Here is a 13,031-nt window from a genome sequence, read left to right on the forward strand (position 1 = left end):
TCAAGCGTCTTGGCAAAAGAAATTTCACCCGTACAATGTATTGAATTTAGTGAATCCACACGGTTCAGTGAACACATACGGATTTACCTGCGTTCAATAGACGGCAGTGCTTTGGACTCAGCGAACATGTGTTATGTGCAATGCACTGACACTTCCGGATCATGTGCACCCAGCCTTTTAAGATTTTGTAATAGGTCCCTCTAGGAGGAAAGGAAAATCACCTACATGTTGATCACATGTATTACCCTTGTAGCGTTCTAATACGTATTGTCCCCCCTTCATACGTGTTTTCCCCAATAATGTAAAAATTTCCCCCATCCTGTACTAACGTCTTCTCTGATAAAATGTCCTCCTTCCTGAGTCTTTTCTGGTTATAATGTGCCCCCTCCAGTAAGAATGTTCCCCGTATGGGGCCCTTCCCAGTAATAATTTCCAACAGCCTGGGTCCCTTCATAGTATAATGTTCCTCATACTGGCTCCCTTCCTGCCATAATGTCCTCCAGCCTAAGACACTTCCAGTAATAATGTTCCCCTAATGCCTAGACCTCTTCCTGGTATAATGTTCCCCATCCTGGTCCCTTTCTAGTAACAAATGTCCCCCATCCTGAGCCCCTTAAACTAATATATAGTTAGCTCCAAAAATATTTGGACAGTGACACAAGTTTTGGCATTGTAGCAGTTTACCAAAATATTATCAAGATACAGTTAAATAATATGGGCTTAAAGTGCAGACTCTCAGCTTTAATTTGAGGGTACTCACATCCTAATTGGAGTAAGGGTTTAGGAATTTAATATGCAGCTCCCTCTTTTTAAAGGGACTAAAAGGAATTGGACAGTTATCTCAGAAGCTCTTTAATGGGATGCATGGGCTATTCCAGCATTTATTCATCATCATTTAAGCAGGTAAAAGGTTTGGAGTTGATTCCAAGTGTGACATTTGTATTTGGAAGCTGTTGCTGTGAACCCACAACATGTGGTCAAAGGAGCTCTCAATGGAAGAGAAGCAGACCAGCATTAGGCTGAAAAAAAAGTCCATCAGAGTGATTACATAAATGTTAGGAGTGGCCAAATCAACAGTTTGGTACAGAGTTTTATTTCCTCCAACATAGTAAGTGTTGCGAGGGTTAAGTTCACGTATTTTATGGGTTGGTTTTTAAGGGGACATTCATAGAGTGGGTGGGAGAGTGTCCTCCCATATCTCCACCTATGGAGCCGGCACCACTGTGTTCTGACTGGACCATGGTGAGGTCACAGTCATGTGATCAGTCACATGGTTGAGGAGTCACATGGTGTTTGTTCTGCCACCATATTGTTTTGTTTTCCTGTTTTGCCCAGAGGACTGTATTTTCTTTACCACCTTTGGTTTATACTGCCTACTATAAACCAAAGGAAGTGTTTAAAGCCGCAGTGTACCCGTGTCTACCTCTGGGTGCAGGTGAGTGAGCCGATCTACCACAATAGGTAAATCTCTGTTAATCAACTTAGCGGGGACTTCATCGGACTAGTCACATTTCTCTCCCTATGGTCTGCATCCATCTTTTCAAACTATATTTTCTCTTAAATGCCACAACATTTCACAGTAAAATATACCAGTCTGGAAATGTGCAGCCAGGCTCTGACTCATGCTGTCCATGGTTCGGCAGCATGAATCTAATGACAAGTTTCCTTTAATAGTGATTCTGAAATTTTTTTTTATTATTTATATACACCATTTGTGGTCATTTTCTGCTGGACTACAAACATTCCAGAGTCCCAATAAAGCCCAATAGAGCCCAAAACTATTTAGCAGCTATTCCTAGTTTGTGGAATGATCTTGATTCACTAGAACACTGTACTATACAGATTGCTGCTGTCTCTTATCCCAGTTGCTCCCTGGAGCATGATTTTGATCCTGCACCACTTGTGTATTACCTGATAGTCCCCTAAGAACACAACACCTGCCATCTTTGTATAAAGCAAACCATGACACTTTGCTGCCTGTCAATTACCATTCCCGTGTCTATTGCTAATTATGTCTGCTGCTTTTTTATGGTCGCATTTTTCCTAATCTGAAGCATACATTATCTTTCACTGCAAATTTTTTTTCAGAGAGGAGAATATACATGAATAACTGTATAAAGTAAGCACACAGATATGCACACTGATCAGCTATGACACTAAAACCACCTGCCTAATGTATAGATTGCCCACATTATTATCAGAACAGCACTAACACTTTGAAGAATGGGGTCCACAAATCCTCTGAGGGTGGGTGACCTGTCTCTGGCACCAAGATGAAATTATTAAGGTGAAGCCGTCTTCTTTTTTCAGCACATCCCACAGAGGCTCAACCAAATTGTGATTTGAGAAAATCAAGAGTCAAGTCAGCACCTTGTACTCAAACCTTTCCTGTACAATTTTTCAGTATGGTAGAGTGCTTAAAACAAAGGCATAACTAATTAAAAGGGAACTTGTCAGCTCGTTTTTCTGCAATAAGCTGCGGCCACTGCCTTTCAGGGCTTATCTACAGCATTCTATAATGCTGTAGATAAGCCCCCGATCTAACCTGAAAGAGAGGAAAAACAAGTTTTATTTTACTCACAAGGGGACGGTCTGGTCCGATGGGCGTCGCAGGTCCGGGGTCCGGTGCCTCCCATCTTCTAGCGATGACGTCCTCCTCCTTGCTTCGTGTCGTGACTCCTACGCAGGCGTACTGATCTACCCTGTTGAGGACAAGTACTGCAGTGCGCAGGCGTCGGGAAAGGTCAGAGAAGTCCAGTGCCTGTGCACTGAAGTACTGTTTGTGGTGGGAGAGTTTTAGCCTAACAGGGCTAGGGGAGATTTAGTGTAATGGGGGGATGATTTGAGGACACAATTTGGGATGCTGGAGAAATTTGAAGACAATATGAGGAGCAAGGAGTGAGATGGGGGCATGTAGGAGGAAACAGTATGGAAAGATGGGTGCAGACACAGTATGATGAGTAAGGGGATGGGTGCGGACCGGATGAGGAGCAAGGGGAAAATGTATGGGGAGTGGGGGAAATGTGTGAGGAGACAGTATGGAATGTGAGAGGATAAATGCATGAGGAGGGAGACTATTGAAGGGAATAGTGTCAGGAGACAGTATAGGGGGAGAAAAGTGTGAGTGGGCACAGAATAAAAACTGAGTAGTGTGTGTGGCGGGGGTTAGCATAGGGGGACAGTGTAAGGGCACAGCCAGGAAGGGAAAGTAAGCTAAGGAGGGGGAGTGTGGTGAGGGGACACAGTATAGAGACTCTCCATATACTGTAGGAGGGATATAATGTAGTGTGAGAGGACAGTGTGGAGAGGGCAGTGTGGAGGTGATATACCATAAGATGGACAGTGTGGGATCATATTTTTTGCAAGGAACATAGCGAGGGGCAATTATTTATTCAAGGGCTCAGCGTAGGGCAGATATTTTTATTCAGGGGAATTATAATGACTCTGCTATATTTAAGGGTATCGTGTGGGGATGTGATGCACAAGACCGGAGAAGATGGAAGTCTACAGAGACGGCTGTGGATGAGAAAAGTCATCATGGAGTGTGGACAAGATGAAGAAAAGAAAGAGAACTCCAGAGACAATGTCATTTATCATGTACCTGGATGTAATTTTTTTTGTGATGCTGACTAATTCTCATATTTTTATATACAGTATGTTAGGTGCATTAAAGAGCAAAATGCATGCTGTCAGGAATGCTTCAACGGAGCCCACTTATTCTGAGAATGTTATTGTACTTCATGTTAGTGGTAAAATTTCTTCGATATAACTTACGTTTATTTATGGAAAAAACGGAAATTTGGCAAAAATTTTGAAAATGTTGCAATTTTCCAACTTTTAATTCTTGTACCCTTAAATCAGAGAGTGGTGTCACACAAAATAGCTAATAAATAACATTCTCCACATGTCAACTTTACATCAGAACAATTTTGGAATAAAATTTATAAAACCATTTTTTAGGGACCACCCTACCCCCTTGTGGTAGGACCACTGCGATATGCACCAAATCCAGCTCATCTTGTTCAGTTTTTGACTTGTTAAGCTTATCAATTAGCTACCTGTTTGTATACCTCTGCATTATCTGACATATCTATTTTCTCTTGTTTCTTTCATATTTGAATGTGTACTTTCCATCTAGATAAAAGATTTTTCTGATGAAGGTCCTATTGTGGAACGAAAACGATCAATAACAAATTGTGGTCTGGATGCAAATAAACAAAACTTTATTTTCTTCACTAGCTGAGTGCCAAGTTTCTTCTACATTATTGATACGAAGGTGTCACGGTCACGTGTCTCTGGGCACACAGCGGTTACCGCAAGGTGAACCCATAACACACGTGACCCTGGATACACCGCCTCCAGTGGGGCGCATTTAAATAATAAAACGTGCAGGTGGATACGCCGCCTCCACCTGGCGAATTTAGGTATTACACGTTATACAATAATTCTGGAAACCCCGCTTCCAGTAAGGCGAATTTAAATAATAAAGGGGGAACCTGGGAAACTTTAACAATGGTGGGCCCTGCGATAGGGAATGGGGGACGTGGAGACCTCCTAAGCTCCCCTGAGCCAGTGTCCCTGCACTCCTTACGTTCCCTATACAGGCTCCGCACCTGTCGCCGCACGCGAACCTTAACCCCTTGCTCGCCCTGACCCTAAACCCTCACTAGGGAATAGGTCGGTGCGGAGACTAATCCCACCACTGCACTAATAACACACATGAGGAAAGAGACAATACAGGGGAAACACCACTTAGCTTTGCTCTGTTGCGTACGCTCCTAGCAACAGAGCCCACCACCTGTGTGCACCTTCTCCTCCACCCGGATCCATCACCATAACAGGATCCTTCACCATAGCGCAGCCTTGGAGCAGGGTCCACCACCAGTTGCTGTTGCTTAGTAACAGAGTCCCAAGGACGAGTTCAGCTTCTGCCACGAAGTCAAACATGCTTGAGTCCAGCTCAGCAGCCAAGTCCCACATGGTGAGTGCCACTCTCCATAGTCGCCACTCCACCAGTCCATGCAGACACTTCCCGCCGACACCATCACTGCGACCCCACCATGCCATGCCAGCCCTTCGTCCAGACACCATAGCTGACACACGTCCCCCCTGGCTAAGCAGCGCAGGACTCCTCTCCAGCTCCATCCTTCCACCAGGCTCTCAAACTCAGAGTGAACACAATCTCACAATATCACAGGCAGTGATTGCACACCCCTAGCACACCTTTATAGGGTGTCACACCTGATACATAATTACGTGCACAAAAAACCTAAAGTGCAATACCACTAACCACCACCGGGGACAGTCAAGACACCTTGGAACTTTCCAAAGTAAAAAAAAGTTCACCCAGTGCAATTTAAAACTGTCAGATCATGACAGAAGGGCTCGATACCCTACTTGGGCACCGATAACTGATTATAACAAGAGTGCCGTGTACCTTGTATTACACAACCCTAACCCTAACACATGCCTAACCCTAATCCCAATCCTTACCGTAATCCCAACCATAACAACAACCATAACCCTAAACATAACCCTAACCCCAACACAACCCTAACCCTATCACCAACCCTAACCCTAGCCCCAACCTTAACCATAGCCTTAGACCAAAATGGAAATAAATACTTTTTTTATTTAATTATTTTTACCTAACTAATGGGGTGATAAAGGGTGGTTTGATTTACTATTTTTTTTATTTTGATTACAGTGATAGGATCTATCACAGTGATCAAAATGAACCAATAGGAAAAATGTCTTATTGTTAACGGATGCCGTCCGGCCGATCTTGGCGAGCGCACTGAGCATACTCCCGCCATTTTCTTCCCAAAAGAAGATGCCGACAGCCGGGGGACAGGTCCAGGGGATGCAGGAGGGTCCAGGGACACCGGAGGTACCGGGGGGCTCAGGGGACCTCATTTCTCACCCCTCTGAGAAGCTAGGTCATATCAGAGGAGAGAGAAATTAAATACAATACGATACACTTTATTGATCCCGAGGGAAACTATGGTATCACAGCAGTGTTACAACAGCATTACAAACAAAGCATTAAGAACAGCATTACATAGAGTAATTACTAGACACAGATCTTGCACATGACTAGGCCTCTTTCACACATCAGGTTTTCTGCTTCAGGCGCGATCCGGCGCTTTTGACTAAAACCGGATCCGTCGAAATGCAATGCCGGATCCGGTTTCCCCCCCATTGACTTGCATTAGAGCCGGATCGAGCCGGATGGCCATGCGTTTTATCCGATTTTCGCCGGATCCGGCAATGTGACGCGATCCGGCGTCTGGAAAAAACGTTGACTGTAACGTTTTTTGTATCCGTCGAAAAAGGCGGACACGCCGGATCCGGCGTGTCCGGCTTTTTCATACAATGAAAGCCTATGAGCGCCGCAATGCGCCGGATCCGGTTTCTTTGGTCTGAGCATGCTCAGTAGCTCTGCCCACAGGACATATATAAAAGCAAGACAATGGGACCCTCAGCCACACCCAACATGCCACCCAAGCCAAGAACCAGGAGCAGGAGAAGGCAGCAGACATCTGCAGCAGCAGCACCATCAGCACCACCCCAAATGGAGCAGCATGCTGAACAGCGGGAGGGGAGTCCAGCAGCAGATGAGAGACGGTAATTATCAAATCCCCCATGCCTCCAAACTAGGGCTATGGAATATCAAGATATTCATTGGCCCTTTGTTTCTCTTTATTCAACAGCCGCCCAATAGATGCAGCAGCAGCAGCAATGGCAGCAGCAGAAACACCACCCACAGCCATGGAGTCTGGCCATGAGGAAGACAGCACATCTTCAGGGAGCCCTCCCTCGCATCGTCAGCGTTTGACGGTAAGTTTTTATTTCCAAAATCCATCATCTCTGTAATATATGTGTATTCATTGCCTTTTATTTCAAAACAGGAATCACAAGATGAAGAAGAGCTCCCAGAAGAAGAAGGAAGGGGTGGACAGACACTTGGAGTGGGCTCACAATTGGTAAGTTTTTTGCATCAAACGCAGAAACACAACATCACACTACACACAACACATAGAAAACAATGTTCTGCAGACCACACACAGCAAACAAATGCCTACATCCAAAGACATAACATTTTTTGTTTTCTTCTCTAGTCTTCCCAATCTGGTGCTCGGCCAAGAGGTCCTCGCAGTGCCTCCCAGGGTCGTCGGCGACAGCAACGCGGCGGTCACCAGCGTGTAAGTATAAATATTTTTGCTTTGGTTTTTTTGCACTTTTTATTTCATTTCTTTTGTGGAGGCTAATTATGTTATTTTTGTCTTTTTCTTTAACAGCCTTCACAGCGTGCTCCCGACTCTGACGGTGAGGATGGAGGGATTGATGTGGACCGCCTCATCGATCTCGTCAGAGAAAGGGAGCCGCTCTGGAATATGGCTGACCGACGCCACTCTGACCTGATCGTTACCCGACGACTCTGGGAGGAAATCTGTTCGCTCCTTGTGGACCGCTGGGAGGACCTCGAAGCTCGGGCCCAGATTAAAGAGCGTAAGTATATACAGTACCGGTTGCTTGATTTAAACCAGTGTTTCCCGAACTCCAGTCCTCGTGGTCCCCACGGATCATGTGTTCAGGATTTCTATTTACTTTGGAAATCCTGAAAACATGACCCCTGGGGACCATGAGGACTGGAGTTTGGGAAACACTGATGTTGTATACTAACCACTTTGTCCTTTCTCGTTTCAGGGGAGAGAATTGTGAAGCGGTGGCGGTCTGTGAGGGATCGTTTCAAGAAGGAGTTCAATAAAGAGATGCGGGCCCCGAGTGGATCTGGAGGACGCAGGAGCAAGTACAAGTACGCACGAGCCCTGTCGTTCCTCCGGGAGACAATGCTCACCAGAAGGTAAATATTACACACCACATGTGACAAAAAAATGTTTAGATGTAACTTTTTTTTTTCAGCCAGGGCCATACCATGTCACTATTTTAATTGTTTTTTTTTCTCTTTATTCCACAGCACGGTGAGCAGCACTCGGGAGCCTGCACGATTGGACCCTTCTGAGGCGATCCCTGAGGAGACCGGCACCGAGGGACACTTCGACCGCCCCGGTACATCTGCACCTTCCCAGCCTTCCCACACATTCGACCCATCTGTCCCATCCACCAGCACAGGAGCATCGTGGCCGCCTACATTACATGAAGCTGCTGGTGAGGAGATCGCTTTCCCTTTACCCCACCCTTCTGCCCCTGCCATCTCTAGTACACCTGCGGGTACTGGGCGGCAGCGGCAGAGGGGTCAGGAAAAGACTTATGTGCCAGAGTTCTTGCATCTGAATGCATCTTTCCAGAACTGTCTAAAAGTCTTGTCAGAGCAAATCTCCGTAGGCTATCAGCAGATCAACTCCAGCATTCTGGAGGTGAAGACACTTCTGCAAACCATAAATTCAGAAGCAAGATCTTCGCCAAACCACACCTTTTTCAGGTCTGTTGTGGAGCGCATGGAAATGCTCTCTCCTGCCCAGCAGATGCATGTAATGCATTCATGCCACGCTGCTCTCCAGCAAGTTACCTCCCAACCTCCTCCTCCCACCACAGTAGTTCCTCCACCTGCACCCCCTCCAGCCACTTTCCATCCTCCCCCTCCTATTACATCTACACCCCCTCCAGCCACTTTCCATCCTCCCCCTCCTATTACATCTACACCCCCTCCAGCCACTTTCCATCCTCCCCCTCCTATTACATACCATCCACCTCCCCAGCACCATCCACCTCCCCAGCACCATCCACCTCCCCAGCACCAGCAACCTCCCCAGCACCAGCAACCTCCCCAGTACCAGCAACCTCCCCAGTACCAGCAACCTCCCCAGTACCAGCAACCTCCCCAGTACCAGCAACCTCCCCAGTACCTGCAAACTCCCCAGTACCAGCAACCTCCCCAGTACCAGACATCTCCCCACTTCCAGCAACCTGCCCTGTACCAGACATCTCCCCACTTCCAGCAACCTGCCCCGTACCAGACATCTCCCCACTTCCAGCAACCTGCCCCGTACCAGACTCCTTCCCCATACAACTTGCCATCAACATCATCTGCTCCTACAGTCCCTGCCCAACCCTCCACTCCACCACCCACCACCTCTTCTGCTTCCCACATGTCCACCCATTCTGTAGTTTTTTCCACACCTTCACCTCTAACTGTTCCTTCCCCACCACGATCCCAGTCCTCTCTCCACACTCCCAGTGTCGAAGTGTCCCGCAGCCCCTACAGCAGTATTTCCACCACACACTACACAGATTTATAATGTGTGTATTTAAATAAAAATGACCAGTTTTATGGTTTCAAAGCTTTATTAAACAAGTTTATTAAAATTTTAAAAAAGTTTACTAAAAAAAACATTTTTCAATAAAAGTTAAATTATTTTACACTGGTTGTCTGTCATTTCTTTCTGCGGCGAAAAAGGTTAAATACAGGGTATTTAAAAGGTGAAATGGTATTCAAAACTAGGTATATAACTGTGGGTAAATTTTAGCTTTTTGCCACAGTTGTGTTTCTGGTTGTGTTTGAAGCAAAGTATTTCACCTAAAAAGTTGTGTTTATTGTTGGTGATTTCATAACAATGTACACAACTTTTGTTAAAAGGTGAAATACTTTGCATAAAACACAACCAGGTACACACCTGTGGCCTAAAGCTAAAAATAGAGACCATGACAAGATAGCCAACTTTGGTTGGCAAAGGTATATACTGTTGGTACAGAAGGTACACAAGTTTGGTTGGGCACAAATCTTTCACACTCTGTCATCCTGCCAGTGTACTCTGCCTTGAGGTGACATAAAGTATAGTGCAAAATTGTCCCTCATTACTGAAACCGTCACAGAACTTCTAGTGGTAATGTCATGGTAATCTTGCAAGGTGGTTTCTTCAGAGGTGTCCTCAATGGAAATGGGTTCCTTGCAGATAACAAAATTGTGGAGTACCACGCACGCTTTGATCACCTCGTCCACAGTTTCTGTCTTGAGGTTGATCGCAGTCAATAGGACCCGCCATTTGGCTGTCAGAATACCAAAGGTACATTCAACCATTCTTCTTGCTCTTGTGAGGCGGTAATTAAAAATGCGTTTTGGTCTTGTCAATCCTCTGCTAGAGTACGGTTTCAAAAGGTGTTCTGACAGCTGGAAGGCTTCATCCCCTACACAGACAAATGGCATAGGTGGACCAGATGTTTGCGGCAGCGGTCTAGGTGGTGGGAACTGGAAGGTGTTTCCATACAGTTTACGCCCCATGGCAGACAGTTTGAAAACTTGAGAGTCATTGGAGCGGCCATAGGCCCCAACATCAACCGCAATAAATTTGTATTCCGCGTCAGCGATGGCCATGAGGACAATTGAAAAATATTTCTTGTAATTGAAATATTCCGATCCCGATCCAGCTGGCTTTACAATGCGGATATGTTTCCCGTCCACAGCGCCCAAGCAGTTGGGAAACTGACATATCTGTTGAAACTTGTCAGCAATTTCAATCCACCTCTCTGTTGTGGGCTCTGGTAAAAACTCTTCAGCTAAGGAGTCCCACAGTGCACGGCATGTGTACTTCACTATTCCAGATATGGTGGAAATCCCGAGTCTGTACTGGAAATGCAGTGACGAAAGGGATTCTCCAGTTGCAAGAAATCTGTGGGGAATTAAAAAACAATAAATTAGTTTTAAATCACAGCATTACATACCAAAACTGAGCTATAACACTTGGAGATACAAACTACCACCAACAAGATTGCAGTGAAAGTGTGCTCTGATGTGATCACATCCAATAAATGTGGCTTACCTTAAAGTCACCATCAGACGCTCTGTGGGTGAAACAGAGAAGCGGCAATAGGTGTCCGCTTTTCTTATGAGGTGTGCAATGCGCTCCACCAAGTAATCAAAATTCTCCATTTTCATCCTAACATATCCAAAAAATGTATCCGGGTTTCGTCGAAGGTCCATGCAGAGTGTAGAATAGACCCCACGCGTCATTCTCTTGGCTGTGATGGGGTGGATCCACAAATGTCGTCTACGATGCCTGATGCGCTGCTGTCTCGCTCTCTCCTTCTCCAGAACAATCACCCTCAAACGATTCGCCTCCGCTATAAAATCCGCCAAATTCTTCAAAATATTTCCAATGACAACATCCATCTTCGCCAGTAACTTGCTCTTCTCTCCAACCTGCACTTTCTCCTCTACAACCTGTCAAAGAAGGGCTGTAGGAACATGCTATATATAGTTTTCCAGTAGCCAATCCCGTTCGGAAGGCCACAAGGGTCAATTTTAAAAACCGGATCCGGCGTAATCCGTCGAAAAACGGATAGAAAAACGGATGGACCGGATGAGACAGATCCGGTTTTGTCTGTCAAGAAAAAGACGGATCCGGCAGAAAACCGGATCCGTCACATCCGGTTTTACTAAACATTTGCCGGATCCGGCGTTCCGGCATGACGCCGGATCGTGCCTGACGCCGAAAACCTGAAGTGTGAAAGTACCTTACCACAATATGTAACAAGCAAAGGTACACAAGTCTCTGATCATTTCCCTTAATGTGCCATCCCTAGGTTGTAGCCATCTTTCACCCTTAGTGAATTGTTATACATCCCCATAGCAGTAGGCACAAACGATTTCCTGAATTTCTCCTTCTTGCACCTTAGTAGGATTAGGCAGCTGCTGAATGTACTCTTATGATTCAAGAACAGCTCGTATAGTGGGTGTGTATTATTGTTCATTATAGCTATATGTGAAATATGACCTTTTTTTGCGGTCACCGTTATTCCGTGAATAACAGTGATCACAACACTGGGAGACCCCGGAGAATTTCCGATGCTGGGGGGCGCTATACCCTTATTTTTCAGCGCCGTTAAAAAGCTGCGCTGAGTAATAAGTACCCTTAACTTCCGCTGTTAAAAAGCATATTGGCGGTCATTAAGGGAGCCGGCTTTGACACATCTGGCCCTCTGGCTGATCCAGTCCAGCCTGTGGACTGAGACAGTCAAAGGTCAGAAAACAGTGGCCCTCGGGTGCACAATACCTTTGCCTGTCCACTGCCACTCGCTATCTGCATACTTGGGATGCAGACAATGGTGAATACATTTGTGGAGAACAGAGCTACCGGCTCCTTCTTCCAAAAAATACAAAGACAGATACATAATAACTAAATACCCTGCAGTAAATAAATAAATAGCAATATAGTGCATGAAAATAATATAGGGTACTTAGTTAACATAATTTTGATAAAGAAAATGCAAAAGACATCCCACCACTTCACGGTGACCTTATTTGGGACTGTTTTTTTTTTGTTCAGTGGCAAGTGTGAACATGCGCTTACATACCTACATTTTCTTAGGTTTTTTCCTTCTTCCATCAATCAGAGTGTGCAACTGAGACTGCAGACGCGATGATAGCATTACATCTGTATGCTGTACAAAGAGTCAGTGTACTGGAAATTGGGGCAAAGTGAGGTATGTGTTGTTGTTTTTTTTAACCCCTTTACCCAACAAGGTGGTTTACATGTTAATGACCAGGCCAATTTTTACAATTCTGACCACTGTCCCTTTATGAGATAATAACTCTGGAACGCTTCCTTGGATCCTGGTGATTCTGACATTTTTTTTCTCATGACATATTGTACTTCATGATAATGGTAAAATTTATTTGATGTGACTTGCGTTTATTTGTGAAAAAAATGGAAAATTATCAAAAATTTTGAAAATTTCGCAATTTTCCAACTTAGAATTTTCATGCCCTTAAATCACAGAGATATGTCACATAAAATACTAATAACTAACATTTCCCACATGTTTACTTTACATCAGCACAATTTTGGAACCAAAATTTTTTTGTTAGGAAGTTATAAGGCTTAAAATTTAAACAGCGATTTCTCATTTTTCAACACCATTTGTTTTTAGGGACCACGTCACATTTGAAGTCACTTTGAGGAGTCTATATGATAGAAAATAACCAAAAGTGACACCATTCTAAAAACTTCAACCCTGAAGGTGCTCAAAACCACATTCAAGAAGTTTATTAACCCTTCAGGTGCTTCACA

Source organism: Dendrobates tinctorius, unplaced genomic scaffold (assembly GCF_039654945.1).
Source record: "Dendrobates tinctorius isolate UK_male_01 unplaced genomic scaffold, ASM3965494v1 ptg000008l, whole genome shotgun sequence".
Lineage (NCBI taxonomy): Eukaryota > Metazoa > Chordata > Amphibia > Anura > Dendrobatidae > Dendrobates > Dendrobates tinctorius.